A 17,359-nucleotide genomic window follows, 5' to 3' on the forward strand; every position below is an offset into this window, starting at 1 on the left:
AAAAACAGCAACAAACCTGTACCAATCACAATACTTTACTACAACCCGATTGAAAAGTTAAGCTTGCCATAATACAACTAAAGTTAAAACTTCAAAGTTTCAAACAAAGTTCGATGTCAAAATGCCTTATGGTATTAGTACAACCAAAAAAGTAAAAGGTTCCTGGAATTCAACAAAGTCTTGGTTTTCAAGTTACTTTGCATCATTCAAGTTTCAAACCTTTGCCTTTCCTTTTCCTTTTGGACACTTATTCTTCGAAGGTTTAGGAGGCCTTTGAACTTCTGAACGAGCTTGAAAAGGCAATACTTGTGAAGACCTTGCACCTTGTAAACGCAAAACTGGAGGTTCTTGTGACCTAGAACCTTGAGATTGTTTTGGAGCTTGTTGTGGTTGTGGATCAAGAGTAAAAGAGGCAATGCTCATGATCTTAAATGAATGGAATGCACATAATCTCATATATTGCTGAAGAAAATCAATTAAAATGAATCAAATGCTCATATGTTGCAAAAGAAAACAAATTAAAAAATGAGCCTTTCCGACCATAAAAACCAAATTAAGCCTCTCTAACCATATGCAAAGGAAGTCAGAGATAGATAGATTTGTCTAACCATATGCAACAATAGCACCAATATACAACACACAAGCACTAAAGAAAGTATATATGTATACATCTTTTATAATGCACAATTTGTTTAAGTTATATATCAAGATAAGCATTGTTAAGCTCCTAGCACATCTATTTCCTTAAATTATTGACGGGTCATGCACTTATATAGACTCTATCATGTGTTTTAGAATACTTGCAGATTTTAAATATACTAAATTTTAATTACTATACTTGGCAAACTCCAAACAAGACAATTTTGAACCAAATCAAGGCAATATAGTAAAATGCGAATAGGTATGAGGATGTGAGTATATAAAGAAAACAAAATTCAAAGAGAAGCATGTGAAAACAGTGGAGGGCAGTTCCTAAGGAAATTAATAATTTAGAACTTAAATTGATCTAGTTCCCCTTTTGATTCATAAACCCTATCCCTAAAATTAATTATAAACCCTAATGCACTTCCCCTTTTGAATCTTTGATTCAAACGAACCCAAACTCTAAAATTAATTTAATTAAAATTTATTAACTAAACTAACTAATACAAGTTCTAAGTTCTTACCATATTAGCTGGAATGAAGAGCAGGTGAATGATTTGCCAAGTTTATTTTGCAGAGCTTTTAATTTGCAAAGTTCACGGATTACAGATGAAAGGGATCTGGGGATGCAAGCATCTAGGTTGCAGAGGTGCAAGCATCGAGGGCACTGATGTCAACTGTGGAAAAGATGAAGATGAGTTTTGAAAAAGAGAGATGAAGATGAGTTTTGAGAAAGAAAGAGACATACTAATGTATCATGTATGGACTCGAAAAGTGGTGCAAAATTAGATGACTAGTGTAGTTGAACTAATTAAAACATAACATTCAAAATATGGTGCAGTTTCGGTTTCGGTGCGATTTTGAAAACCCAAAATCGAAACCAAACCGCAACCGTTTTAAAACCACAAAACCAAACCATTTGGTGTGGTCCGATTCAATTCGTGATTCAGTTTTGGTTTTCGGTTCCAAGTGCCCACCCCTAGATAGAACCAAGTTATCTTCCAACCAAGAAAACTGAAGAAGATTTTGACCCAAAAACCTACAAACTCATGTCAAAGGTTGGGTACGATTTCACCTCCTCTTCAAATCTTGGAAAGAAGAATGCAAACACCATCAACGACAAAGAACATGACCTCACCGAGACTCAAAAGAAGTTGAAGGAGCATCGTTACGGAGTTGACAACAACAAAGCTAAACTTGGCTTCACACGAAATACACCCGTGAAGATTTCAAGCAAACTGAAAAAAGTTAACGCTCAACATATCAGCATGAACGTTGAACAAAATCAATATGAGCCTAAACCCGCCCCTCAAACGTCAGTCTTTGATAGGCTGAATCAATCAAAACCCAGAATTTTGGCACTTGATCACATTAGTGGTCAAGACCGAACTTCGTCTTCAAGTACCTTAACACGCCAACACCCCAAAGCTCTATTTTCAAAAGGTTGTCAAAAACGAAGAAACAAAGCAACACGACTAGCTCTCTTCCATGACGGTCGGCCTTGGAAAGACTTGAAGAAACCAAGCAGCCTCCCAGAAAGAGGATAACAACGCTAAAAGAAGAAAAGCTTGCCGGTCTAGCAGCAAAAGATGACATTCGAAGCTTGATTCTTTCAAGGATGAAGCGCCAAACAACCTTGGAAGTTGACACAAAAGTACAACTAAAGGTGAAGAGGCGCACCATTATCCGCACTGGCCAATCTTCACGCCAACAAGCCCAAGAAGATAGCACTGAAAATGAGGTCCAAGAAGTCTTCAACATTATAATCCAAGAAGACAGAGAAGATGAAATCCTCGAGGAAGACGTCACTGCAGCGCACCACAGCTCGAGGATGAGGGGCAAGCCACGGTTAATGATCTCAAGGAGCTCAACTTAGGCACAAGTGAGGAATCAAAGCTTATCTTCGTAAGTGCAATACTAAGTACGGAAAAGATCAAGAAGTACTACCAACTGCTCATGGAGTACAAAGATGACTTTACTTGGACCTACAAAGAAATGCCTGGCCTTGACCCTACCATCATTGTTCATCATTTACGAATGATGTTCGACAAACTACCACACTACAACCTCAGAATGAACCTATTGAAGTGTGCATTTGGCGTCACTTCTAGGAAATTCCTTGGCTTCATTGTCAAGCACGTGGCATTGACGTGGACCAATCAAAGATCAATGCCATTCAGAGCATGCTTGAGCCTAGGAACCTACATGAGTTGAAAAGTCTACAAGGACGGCTTGCCTTTATCAAACGCTTCATCTCTAACCTTGCTAGACGTTGTCAACCCTTCAGTCAACTTATAAAGAAAGACATTCTATTCATATGGGATGACGATTGCCGTAATGCCTTCAAGAGCATAAAACGGTACCTGGCAAGCCCACATGTCTTAGAAGCACCCATGCCTAGAAAGTCGTTCATCCTATACATTATTACACAAGAAGGTTCCATTGGAGCACTCTTGGCATAAGAAAATGAAGACCAAAAGGAAAGAGCACTATACTACCTAAGCAGAACCCTCACTGGTGCCGAGCTCAACTACTCACCAATCGAGAAGATGTGCCTTGCCTTAATCTTTTCCGTCCAAAAACTTAGACACTACATGCAAACTTACACCATCCACTTGGTTGCTAAAACCGACCCGGTCAAGTACATTATGTCCAAACTCGTTCTGACAAGGTGACTGCTAAATAGGCGTTGTTTCTCAACCAACACGAGATCATCTACATCTCAGCTAAAGTCGTCAAGGGACCAGCCTTAGTGGACTTCCTTGCCGATCATCTAATCCCAACCGATTGGAAAATCTCGGACAACTTTCCTGACAATGAGGTGTTCTACATTGACATCTTCCTGACGTGGACAATGTTCTTTGACGGATCCACATGAGCAGACAGAGCGGAGGCAGGAGTAGTATTCATGTCACCATAAAGACAAGTACTACTCTATTCCTTCTGCGAGCTGTGCTCCAACAATGTTGTTGAGCACCAAGCATTGATTATTAGACTCCACATGGCGATCGACATGGAAATCACAACACTAAAAATGTATGGTAACTCAAAGCTCATAATCAATCAACTCTTAACTAAATATGAAGTGAGGAAAGATGATATCGTCCCATACTTCCGACTAGCAACTCAACTGCTACAAAAGTTCAAGGCCGTGACACTGGAACATATGCCAAGAAAAGAAAATCAAATGGCGAATGCTCTTGTTAACTTAGCATCAAGTATAGTGCTAGGAGAAGACGAAGATGTAAACGTACCAATTTGCCAAAGATAGGTGATCTTACTCGTCACTAAAATGTTATTAGATGACACAATCATCATTTCAGTACTTCCAGTCAACACTAAAAAGTGAAGACAGCCGCTGATGGACTACTTGGAGCATGGAAAGCTTCAGAACGATCCTAGACATCGCTCTGAAATACATCGACGAGCACCTTGCTTCCCTTACTACAAAGGAATACTCAACCGACGCTATTTTGAAGGAGTACGTCTAAGATGCCTAGTGTCACGGGATGACTCTTTAAGCCTTCCGCCCGTGCGGCACTTAGACTTGAATACCTCGATGAACAAGCTAAGTAAGCCTTCGAAGCCTCGCTTCCCCGGATTGAATCACGAAGAAAGCTAAGATAGCTTGGAGGATGCTAAGATCACTTAGAAGATGGGAGAAAGGAAGCTTTGTATTGAAACTTTGGAGAGCTTTACAATTGCTTACAACTCTTGGATTCTTGGATGCTTGGCCAAATGGCCTTGCCTCCTATTTATAGGCCTAAGTAACCTCCTCAATGGAGGGTTCTAGAATTCCCTACTTACATCCAAAAATATCTAGAATAGTTCTAGATACAACTTGCCTAATCTAGATTGTTCTAGGTGAGGCTTGAATATGTACACTTGTGTGGATTGTTCCGGAATGCCCTAGATTATCTTGAATGCTCCGCCATGTTCTTGATTTTTCCGGGACGTTCCAGAAGCTTCTATGAAGACAAGGCTTTATGGGCTTAGATATATGATGTCTTGGGTATTTTCTTTGTTGGCCCGTGACATCCTCCCCCACTTAAGCCGTCGACGTCCTCGTCGACTCTTGCCTTTCGAATGTATTGATCAGGTCCTTATATTGCCATAAGGACGTCTCCTTCTCCCAGGTTGCTTCGGAGTATGGTAGCCCTTTCCATTTGACAAAGTACTCCACATGCTTTGGTTGTCTTGGTCGCACCACGACACGCTTGGCTTCGATGCTCTCCACTTCTTTGTCAAATGCCTCCGTCATCAAAGGGGGTGCTCGATGAGACTCACCTCGGCTTGGTTCCTCATTGTCTGCATGATAAGGCTTCAAGTTGCTCACATGGAACACCGGGTGGAACTTGAGACGGGGTGGGAGTTCCACGACATAAGCGGCTTTGCCAACCTTCTTGATGATAGGGAATGGTCCCTCATATTTCCGCAACAAGCTCTTGTGTAAGCCACGAGTACTCTTGTGCTGAGACGCATTAAGCTTCACAAAGACTTGGTCGCCGGTTTGGAACTCCACATTCCTTCGCTTACGATCCGCCCATTTCTTCATCTTCTTTGAAGCCTTCTCCAAATGAGCTCGAGCAAGTTCGTGGGCTAATTGCCACTCCTTAGCAGTTTTGAAAGCGGCTGGACTGTTCCCCGTGTAGCCAGTCGCGACCGTGTTCGGGGTCAAGGGTTGTTGCCCTATAGCCAACTCGAACGGACTTTTCCCTGTCGACTCCGAACGTTGCAAGTTATAAGAGAATTGAGCAACATCAAGTAACTTAGCCCAATCTCGTTGATTGGCACTAACATAGTGCCGCAAATAAGTCTCTAACAGTGCATTAACCCGCTCCGTTTGTCCATCGGTTTGGGGATGAAAAGCGGTAGAGAAGTCTAACATTGAGCCAAGTAGCTTGAAGAGCTCCTTCCAAAATCTACCCGTGAAGCGAGCATCTCGATCACTGACTATGCTCCTCGGAACTCCCCAATACTTCACCACGTGCTTTAGAAACAAGCGTGCAGCTACTTCGGCTGTGCACTCCACCGGTGCGGGTATGAAAGTGGCATACTTGGTGAATCTATCGACCACGACGAAGATAGATCCACATCCATCAGACTTGGGCAAATGTGTGATGAAATCCATGGTTAAACACTCCCATGGTCTTGATGGGGTGGGAAGTGGTTCCAACAGTCCTCCCGGTTGTCTTTGTTCCGCTTTGTCTTGTTGACACACAAGACAAGTCTTCACGTACGAATCCACATCGTCCCGCATTTGTGGCCAATAATAAGCGTCGCTCACCAAAGCCAACGTGCGGTGAGTGCCAGGATGTCCTGCCCACATTGAGTCATGGCACTCCTTCAGGATTTCTCTCCTTAAGCTTCCCCACTTTGGGACGTAGATCCGCTTGCCCTTGGTGTATAGCAAGCCGTCCTCAAGCCAAAACCTTCTTGTCTTCCCCTCCTTGACAAACTCCACAATGTTCTTGGCTTGGACGTCATGTGATAAACCTTCTCGGACACGGCCCAAGAGATGGCTTTGCGGCTTGAGTACCGTAGCCATTAACTCTACTCGTCTACTTAGAGCATCAGCCACCACGTTCTCCTTTCCTTGCTTGTACTCTAGCTTGTAATCAAACTCCGCCAAGAACTCTTGCCACCTTGCTTGCTTAGGTGTGAGCTTTTGTTGGGTTTGAAAGTAGCTAGTGGCAACGTTGTCCGTCTTGATGATGAAGGGAGTACCAAGCAAGTAATGCCTCCAAACTCTAAGGCAATGGACGATGGCGGTCATCTCCTTTTCATGGGTCGTGTACCTCTTCTCGGCATTGTTTAGCTTGCGACTTTCATAGGCTATCGGATGTCCCTATTGCATCAACACTCCTCCTATGGCAAAGTCGGAAGCATCAGTGTGCAACTCGAATGGCTTACTAAGGTCGGGCAACCTTAGTACAGGCTCCTCCATTAGGGCCTTCTTCAACCTCTCAAAGGCCTCTTGACACCTGTCCGTCCATTCCCATGCCTTGTTCTTCTTAAGAAGGTCTGTTAAGGGTGCCGCTATAGCTGAGTACCCTTTAATGAATCTTCGATAGTAGTTGGCTAGCCCCAGAAAGGATCGTAGTGTTGGCACCTTGGTCGGCGGTTCCCACTCTTGAATGGCCTTGATCTTGCCCTTTTCCATCATAAGTTTCCCCTCCTTTATCTTGTGGCCAAGAAATTCTACTTCTTGTGTGGCGAAGGAGCATTTCTCCTTCTTGACATAGAGTTCATGTTCCCGAAGGGTCTTGAACACTATGCGCAAGTGCTTGACGTGCTCCTCCAATGTCTTGCTATAGATAACAATATCATCAATGTAAACAACGACAAACTTGTCAAGATAAGGATGGAATACCTTGTTCATTAATGTGCAGAATGTTGCAGGGGCATTGGTCAGACCAAATGGCATGACTTTATACTCGAACGATCCATATCTGGTCACCATCGCCGTCTTCGATTCATCTCCAGGGGCTATCCTCACTTGGTAGTATCCCGATCGAAGATCTAACTTTGTGAAGTACCTTGCTTCACCAAGTTGATCGAATAAGTCGGCGATCAACGGCAGTGGGTACTTGTTCTTGATGGTAATCTTGTTCAATGCTCTGTAGTCGATGCACAACCTTAGACTACCTTCCTTCTTTCGTTGGAACAAGACGGGTGCACCATATGGGGACTTGGAGGGTTGGATGTAGCCAGCATCAAGTAGCTCGTTGAGTTGCTTCCTCAATTCCTCCAACTCGGGTGGCGACATCCTATAAGGTGATTTGGAGGGAGGCTTAGCACCAGGCTCCAACTCAATCGCATGGTCGACCTCTCTCCTTGGTGGCAACTTCTTTGGCAGTTCCTTAGGCATCACGTTCGCAAACTCCATAAGGACTGCTTCCACTTGTTTTGGCAAAGGCCCGTACTTCTCCTCCCCTTCATTCAACATTAGGGTTGCAAGAAATGTGGCCTCGCCTTTCTTCCAGGACTTGGCAAATTGCATTGCCGACAAGTGCTGGGTATACTTCTTAGCTTGCCTCTCCAATGGCACCAGGCAAGGTTGTCTTCCTTCGTCCAAGATACAGAAAATATTGTAGAAGGGAATGGGAAAGGCTCGTACCTTGTCCATGAACTCTAACCCAATGACTACGCCATAGTCGTCCATCTTGACAATGGTGAAGTCGATTTTTCCCTTCCATGTGCCAATGTCTACTTGTACATTGCGCGCAATTCCAACGATGGGGGTGGCAGCGGAATTTACCGTCTTCACGCTACCGGGCTCCTTTGTGACTCGGAGGCCAAGCCTTATAGCTTCCTCCGACGTCATGAAGTTGTGTGTTGCTCCCGTGTCCACCAACACACGCGTCGTCTTGTCACCAGTCTTGACGTCGACGAACAATGATCCTCCCTCAACTTGAGCCTTAGGTTGTGGAAGGGTTGTTTGGATGGCATTCAGGAGACGGATGCATCCCATCCTTGCATCGTTACTCTCCTCAGCCTTGTTCTCCTTGAAAACTATGGCCTTAAGGGCGTTCTTTTGTGGGCAATCTCGCATCATGTGAGGGCCGTTGCATAAGTAACTAGAGGGTTGCCAAGACTTACCCTTGCCTTTGTCATGCTTATCGGCTTTCTTCTCCTTCGGTTTGCTCGTCTCAGCCCCTTTGCTTGTCTCAGCCTTATCCTTCGGCTTATGTGCTCCCCCACTTTTCTCATGGTTACCCCTCTTCCCCGTGGACTTGGAATCACCTTGGTGGCTTGATCTAAACTCAATCAAGGATTCGGCGGCGGCAATGGCATCAGACAATGTTTGCACGTGCCTCCTTTGTAGTTCGAGTTTTGCCCAATTTTGCAGTCCACTCATGAAGTACATGAGCTTGTCTTCCTCTAGCATGTTGGGCACCTCGAATAGCAAACTCACGAAGGTGTTGACATAGTCTTTGATGCTCCCCGTTTGCTTGAGCCACCTTAGTTTCTCCTTGGCTTCGTACTTGGCATTTTGGGGATAGAAGTGCAACATAAGATCTTTCTTAAATTCATCCCAAGTGGTGAGGGAGAACGTACCTTGTTCAATCTCCATGCTCCGGCGACGCCACCACATAAGGGCATTGTCAGCTAAGAACATGGTTGCCGTTGCGATTTTGGACTCTTCATCTTCAAGCTTAAGGTACTTGAAGTATCGCTCCACGTTCCACACAAATGTGTCGAGCTCCTTTGCTTCCCTTTTCCCATTATAGGATTTGGGTTTAAAGGAGTCGATTACCTTGGAGTCCAACGCCTTGATTTCCCTCGGCCCTTGCACGAATTGCTTCACAATTGCTTCTTTGCAAAACGCCACATCTCCCTTAAGTTCTTTTGTGTCTTTTATCTCCTCTTGAAGCGCCACAAGCCTTGCCTCCATGTTGTCAAGGTGAACCTGGACTTCCCTCCGCATCTTGTCTGCCATGGTATTGAGGGCGCCAAGGAGCTCATCTCGTAGCCCTTCCACCAAGCCACGTAGTTCATCCTTACCATCTTCCACCATGGTTTGGATTTCCTCCTTGTCGACAACGTCCTCATCAAGTCGAGTATCGAACTCGAGTATGGTTCGTTCCACCTTCTCGAGTCGCTCCTCCATGGTCTCCATTGATGCTTGCAAGTCCTTTAACTTTGGCTTGCTCTTGGCAACATCTTGCACCTCGGCAGTACGCTCCCTTGGGTCGGAGACTCCGGACACCATTTCTCCACTTGCCATATCCTACTTTCTTTTAAGTGATTCGCGAACCTGGCTCTGATACCAGCTGTCACGGGATGACTCTTTAAGCCTTCCGCCCGTGCGGCACTTAGACTTGAATACCTCGATGAACAAGCTAAGTAAGCCTTCGAAGCCTCGCTTCCCCGGATTGAATCACGAAGAAAGCTAAGATAGCTTGGAGGATGCTAAGATCACTTAGAAGATGGGAGAAAGGAAGCTTTGTATTGAAACTTTGGAGAGCTTTACAATTGCTTACAACTCTTGGATTCTTGGATGCTTGGCCAAATGGCCTTGCCTCCTATTTATAGGCCTAAGTAACCTCCTCAATGGAGGGTTCTAGAATTCCCTACTTACATCCAAAAATATCTAGAATAGTTCTAGATACAACTTGCCTAATCTAGATTGTTCTAGGTGAGGCTTGAATATGTACACTTGTGTGGATTGTTCCGGAATGCCCTAGATTATCTTGAATGCTCCGCCATGTTCTTGATTTTTCCGGGACGTTCCAGAAGCTTCTATGAAGACAAGGCTTTATGGGCTTAGATATATGATGTCTTGGGTATTTTCTTTGTTGGCCCGTGACACTAGGTAAGGAAAAAACTAATAAAGCCATGGAAGAAGCACACTCAGGCATATGCAGAGCACATCAGTTTGGTCTAAAGCTACACTTCTAGCTCAAAAGAATGGGCTACTACTGGCCAAGCATGGTGAAGGATTGCCTGGAATACACCAAAAGGTGCCAAGCCTGCCAATTCCACGCCAACTTCATACATCAGCCGCTTGAGCCATTACACCTTACGGTTGCTTCATGGCCATTTGATGCATGAGGATTGGACATCATAAGACCAATCACACGAAAGTTATCTGCAGGATAAGCTTACATCTTAGCCGCAACGAATTACTTTTCCATGTGGGCTGAAACCGTACCCCTAAGGGAAGTCAAAAAGGAAACTATCGTCCATTTCATCAAAGAGCACATCATCCATCGATATGGTGTGCCTTGCTACATCATCATCGACAATAGAAAATAGTTCTCCAACTGACTCATGGACGAGCTCTGTGAGAAATACAAATTCAAGCAGCACAAGTCTTCCATGTATCATGCTCGGGCCAATGGTCTTGCGAAAGCATTTAACAAAACATTGTGCAACCTCTTAAAGAAGGTGATCGGCAGAACAAAGAGAGACTAGCACAAAAGAATATGCGAAGCACTTTAGGCATATAGGACGACACATATGACTCCTGCCCAAGCTATGCTTTATTCTCTCATAAATGGTGTGGAAGTTGTTATGTCACTTGAAAGTCAAATCCCTTCACTAAGGATGGCTATACAAGAAGGCTTAACTGAAGAGGAAAATGCAAAGCTATGACTTCAAGAGTTGGAAGCACTCGACGAAAGAAGGTTTGAAGCTCAACAACACTTGGAATGCTACTAACCATGGCTATCCAAGGCATTCAACAAGAAGATCCGCCCAAGGTCTTTCCAAACTGGAAATCTTGTCTTTGCATTATGAAGGCCCATCATCTTAGCTCACAAAACAAAAAACAAGTTCACATCAAAATGGGATGGACGTTACATAATACAAGAGGTCTACACCAACGGTGCCTACTTAATCATGGCGGAAGACGGCTTAAAGATCGGCCCCATCAAAGGCACATTCTTGAAGTGTTAATACCCCTAAACCAAACAAGCAAAGCTCCTTGCCTGCACGAGCCTAAACTGCACACGGCAACAATGTTCCTTGTTCGCGCGAGCTTAAAAGGTGACACCCAACGCTCCTAGCCCACAAAAGCATAAACTGTGTACAGAAAAATCACCACCAAAACCATCAAAAAATAATCCATCATTTCCTTTTAACTATTTCATGACTTGATCCCTCCTCAACTGAAGGTACGTAGGCAACTTGAAACTTCAAAACTTCAAGTACAATCACATCACCAACAAAAAAAAAATTGCAAACACTATGAAGAATAAGGAGCAAATTCAAAATCTAAATACTTTATTTTAAAGGAAAATTAATGAAAAAGGCTTGAACATTTTGAGTTTTAACGATAAGGACAAAATAAAGGGTAGAGTGAATAGTACCAAGATTGACTTTTTAGTGTAAAAATATGGTTTTTCGTTAAAGTGAACAGTACTGGGTAGCTTTCTGTTAAAGTTCCCTTAATTTAAAGGAAGAAGTCGGCTCCAAAGCCTTATTAAAAAAATAAAATAAAATAAAATAAAAGAAGGCTTAAAGTACAAAGAATGGAATACACTACTTGAAAGCTATGTCCCTAAAGCTACGACAATGATCTTTAAGTAAGCCTTCCAAAGTCTTCAAAGCGTCCACATCGATGGGAGACAAGATGGGCAAATCCATAGCCATGCCTTTATCTTGCTCTAGACGTGAAATCTCCTCTTAATGTTGAGAAAGTATAGCTTCTTGTTCCGAGAAAACACCCTGAGTCATGATGCTTTGACTTCCAACTGTTCTCATTCTCGCGCCAACACTTCTAGACGCACCTAGATAGAAGCCAAAGAAGTCATTGTGGCTTGATAACCTTCCGAAGCGACTTTCTGCAAAGAAGGAACTTGGGCAATTGATAAGTCTATTGCCGCAAGTTGCTGAGCTCTAACCTCTGGATTCAACTTCTTCGAGGAAACAACATGCCAAAAAGAATACTTAGTTGAGATAGCTATAATCTTGGTAATCTTGACTCTTAAGAGTGAGGAATCAACGTTAAGGTTGTTAATCGCAGAAACAAGCTTCAACAAGTCTTTCTTGAGCAATGCAAGGTCCTCCAATGGGCACTTTGAAATCTTCTTCTTAATATAGCTCTTGATATCTACAGCTGCACGAAGGTTGATGCGATGGATGAGCTGCTTAGTGCCATTAAGGTTTGACCTTCTAAGAGAGATCTTAGAATTAGATGGCAAAGGTATTGGACACATGACAAGCTCTGGCACGCCTACATCTACATTTGGCAACCTTGGGTCACTTGGCAAATTTGAAACTAGCTTTGCGACATGTAAATCTTCAATCTCCTTATCTGTAGGTAGATTGCCTCTAAATAGCATCTCCGTAAAGGATTGAACGCTCATGTTCACCAAATCAAAAAAACAAGAGGGCCTAGCCTAACGAAAACAAAGAAAGATGTTAGAAACAAAAGCTAAACCAATGAAAGGAGAAGAAATCACAAGAAAGAAGGAAATACATACATCTTTCTCAAGTGACACACGGCCATCAAATTGAGGAGGCATAAACACTTTCTTCTTCTTATGATGAAAATTGACATCCCTGTCATCCTGAGCACTTTCAAGTGGTCGCTTGTTTAAAACTTGTTGACGCTGTCACAAAATAGGTTTATCTTCATGCGAGTCAACTTCGTCACCCACCTCTTCAAAAGAATCTAAACAATAAGAAGATCAACACGTACATTGAGAAGCAAAAGTCCTAGGTCCATCTTACAAATAAGCTGCGCTGGCACAATCAAAATGTGCCAGCTACGTAGAAACCGCACAACAACCTTTTCTCGGCGCATCGTGGCAAGAATGAGAAGAATTGGCGCCATTTGCCATCCCTTGATCTTCATGATGTACCTTTGAACTCCAACCTACATAGGCACGAATTACCAAATTGCTTTTGAACTCGTCCATGGCCAACAGGGTGATAGAAGCATTTGTGCATTAACGGGTACAAGATTCCCAATGCATATACACAGCTTGCAAGGATTCCAGCTATGTATTTTCCTTCAGCTTGCCTAGCACATGTTGGACAAAACCACATTATCTGCTAAAATTGTAAGGGCTATACAACTAAACAATACATTAGTCTCATTGCCGCAAAGAAACATACCTTAAGCGAAGATATGTAAGATAAGACAACTTTGAAAAACAAAGGTGGGAAGCATCTATGAGGCCTTGTCGTGCCAAGCTAACCCTTGTTAGATGGTCCATTCTCAAACCTTAACAGCTTCTAAACAATGCATGTGCCTACAAATCATCAAGGCTCTTTGCGGAAAGCACACCAGAGTACTTTGTCATCAAAGGCCCTAGCATGGCTAAAGTTGATGAAGAAGGCCCCAACTTGTCTAAAGTCAACGAAGAAAAATGAGTACCAAAGTACTTACCCAACCAACCGTACACATAGTGGTAGGGAATTATTGCAGCACAATCTTTGGTGCTCGCTAAGTTTGAAACAACACTCAAGCCATCATAAATATTGGCTAAAACCGGAATAGCAAAGCTGAAAGATTCACCTGCAGCCATTTTGCTAGCCACTTTGAAGACTCTGGGGTGGATAAAGTTAATGTCGTCTTTGGGGAAAATAAACTTACAAAGCCAACAACTAAGAAAGTGATTAGGTAAGATTCTTCCATGTGCTCTGACACTAGGCCAAGATCCTCAAACGCTTTCAACTCGTCAGGGGCACGATGCCTAACTAAACTAATGGCACTTGACAGGTCTGAGTCTCCCTTTGGCTTAGTGGTCGTGTTGCAACCACTTTTCTTTGATGGCTTCATGTACTTCCTAGCATCCCAATACCAAAATCAGATCCATGAAGAAATCTTCAAGCTTGATGATAGGAGCATATTCATGCGACTTAAATGGCTTGTTCTCGTGCATTTACGTTATGTTTCTCTAGTTATTTTAGTCCTTTATGCTTCTTTTGTGTGTTTTCAGGTTCTAAGGGCAAGGTATGCAAAAGGATGCCTTTTGGAGCCTTTTGGAGCAAATTAGAGATTGGAATGGATATCATATGCTTGGAGCCAAGAGGATGGACGAAATTAAAGACTTGAAGTAGGAAAGTTAAATCCTAAAAGACCTCATGTTTAAGCATCATTGAAGACTCCTACGCATTTTTAGAACACAAAAACAACATTCCTTGCTACCTTAGGACATTGTCGTGTGTTTCCTTGTGTCCCCCTTCCTTGCCATGCAAGGAAGGGCTTTGTTCCCTATTTTAAACACTTAAAGCATTCACTTATCATATCATTCACTTATCACTCACCACATATCATTCATTTATCACTTAACATATCATTCATTTATCACTTATCACTTCCACTCACTTATCACTTATCAAACCATTCACTTATCACTTCCATTCACTTATCACTTATCACTTCCATTCACTTATCACTCACCACATATCATTCATTTATCACTTAACATATCATTCATTTATCACTTATCACTTATCACTTCCACTCACTTATCACTTATCAAACCATTCACTTATCACTTCCATTCACTTATCACTTATCACTTCCATTCACTTATCACTCACCACATATCATTCATTTATCACTTAACATATCATTCACTTATCACTTATCATACTCATAATCATCTACACATTTCAACCATTTAAACATATGCATTTCAAATCACATGCACACCCACCTCTTTCCACCTAATCCACATGCATTCACACACATGCACATCATTCATTCTTCTTCCTAGCCGTGCATCCCCTTAGCCATTTCCAAACACATTCTTCCACTTCCCACTTCATCATTACACCACCTAATCCACATGCACTCCCATCCATTTCATCATTGCATTCATCACCAAAGAACCAACAACAAAACCGTGCATTACTCATCAATTCCAGCCACATTCCACATGTTTTCACAACCTAATTCACATGCACATTCAGCCACCTTTCTCCCAAAAACAGTGCACATGCATTCATTATTCATTCACTTTGCATTCCCTTTGCAATTACACCCCACATGTCCATTTAATCATTCAACCACATTCCCATTAACCACAAAACAAATCACACAACACACCAACACACATGCATCCTGAAATTCTTTGCCGTGCAATCACATGCATTTCCCTTAACATTTTCAGCCATCACACTTCATCATTACACCACCATTCACTCTTTAACCCACACACACTTCACACAAACAACATTCACATGCATTCACATGCATTTCCAACACAAAACACACTCAAAACCGTGGCCACCTTTGCATTTCAGCATTCCCATTTGCATTTTCAGATTTCCAGCTTTCCAACCTAGCCACATTCACATGCATTCACTCATAATCATTCACCAAACTTGCAGCCACATTTCCACCCACCTCCTAGCTGTCATGTTCCCTCCATTACTCCTATAAATACCCTTGCATTCATTCATTCAAAGGACATCTCATTCACAACACAACACCCCTCAAACACTTCCATTCTTTCCTTAGCCGTGAGTCCCCCCTCCCTACTAATCCAAACGCCAACCATTTTTCCATTCCCCTTCCATTTCTCCACCACTCCTTTTCCATTCCACATGTCCATCCCCCAAACCAATTATCCCTAGACCTTATGCTACAATAAAGAGGAAGAGAAGAGGGCCTAAACGTTCATACAATTCAAGTTTGAGTTGTTGGAATGTTTAGGCGTTTCTTTGATTTCAATGTTTAATTTCAATTCTCTTTGTTTTGTATGAGGAACTAAACCCCCCTTTAGCTAGGGGGGGATTCGAAATATATGTTTATGCTTGCATTTTGATTTGATTACTTCTAATTGCGTTTCATAAGTTGTGGATTCAATTTGTTTAACCGTTTGATTGATAACTTATTTATGTATGTTTATTAAGAATGCGCGCTTAATTTTCATGCATGAATATGACGCTAGAATATAAGTGAGTTTCACCTAATCGTTATGAACTTATATTCACAAGTAGTGGAGGTTGCTTATAAACAATCGCGTTAAACGAATTCTTGGCATAAGTTTCATGCAATCATAGTAACGAATGCCTCGTCAACACTTATAGTTTTCATGATGCTTAATGATTCTTGCTTGTTTCTCTATTATGCAATTCATGTAGGGAACTTGTGAGGAATGCTTTGGGTTGTCGTATGCAATCATCCAATTCATTAACTTAAGGAAAACTTGACGGTTAATTTAAGCGGACCTAATTAACCCGGGGTGTTGAGAATTCATGGTTTATTGAAATGCAATTGGAAATCATTTTATTATGCAAGTGTAACATGTATGGAGATGAACCCCTTAGCTAGCCATACCATCCATTCATTTCCGTCAATTTCATATTTACAATTTGTTTTCTTTACAATCTATCCATTTTAGTTTAAATTCGTCCAAAATTAATCCCCCCATATTTCGTTTAAGTCTTAGTCTTAATCTTTCTTATTTTTAGTTTTGAATTCTTCGAGTTTAGTATAGCATTTTAGTTTGTGTTTTTAAAAGCATTTTGAGTCTTTTGATTTGTTTTAGTGTTTTAAAGTTTAGTTTTACATTCTTTGAGTCTAGTTTAGTGTTTTATATTATGTTTTTACGTTTTTAAGTCAAATCCAAGTGATTAACAATCCCTCCTAATCCCCGGTCCAGAACGATCCCTCACTTATCCATTCTACTACAATTGTCAAACGAGGGTTTAATTTGAGTGTCAAGTAAATCTCGCATCAAATTTTGGCGCCGTTGCCGGGGATTGGCAAATTTGCTAATCTCTTGGATTGTTTGTTTCTGTTATGTATTTTAGTTTTAGTTTTTTATTTTTGTTTTGTTTGTTGAATTCAAATACTAGAGAAGAACAACATGGCACTTGATAATGCTTCTCTTTTGTCACAGCTCATGGAAAGGTCTCATATGCAAAGAGTTGATATATTGAATCTTCAATCAAGGAATAACGTGTTTTCCAATACTTACAATTCGGATTGGAGTGATCATTCAAACTCTATGTGGTGGGAACCTCAAAATTCTCAACAAGGAGGATATTGGCAGCCACCACAACCTCATATTCAATATGCCCAACCAAACTTATGTTCGTCAATAAATTATAACCAAAAGCTTGATGAATTAATTTGTTTGGTGCAGGGCTTACAAAATCAAGACAATGAGGCTCAACAAGAAGGATATTGGCAGCCGTATGAGGAGTTCTATTCAACGCCTATGCAGCCACCACAACCTGCCCAAAGTAATGTAGGTAATTCAAATGATAATGATACGATTTTTCAATTACTTACTACTCTGGA

Source organism: Pyrus communis, chromosome 1 (genome assembly GCF_963583255.1).
Source record: "Pyrus communis chromosome 1, drPyrComm1.1, whole genome shotgun sequence".
In the NCBI taxonomy this organism is placed as follows: domain Eukaryota; kingdom Viridiplantae; phylum Streptophyta; class Magnoliopsida; order Rosales; family Rosaceae; genus Pyrus; species Pyrus communis.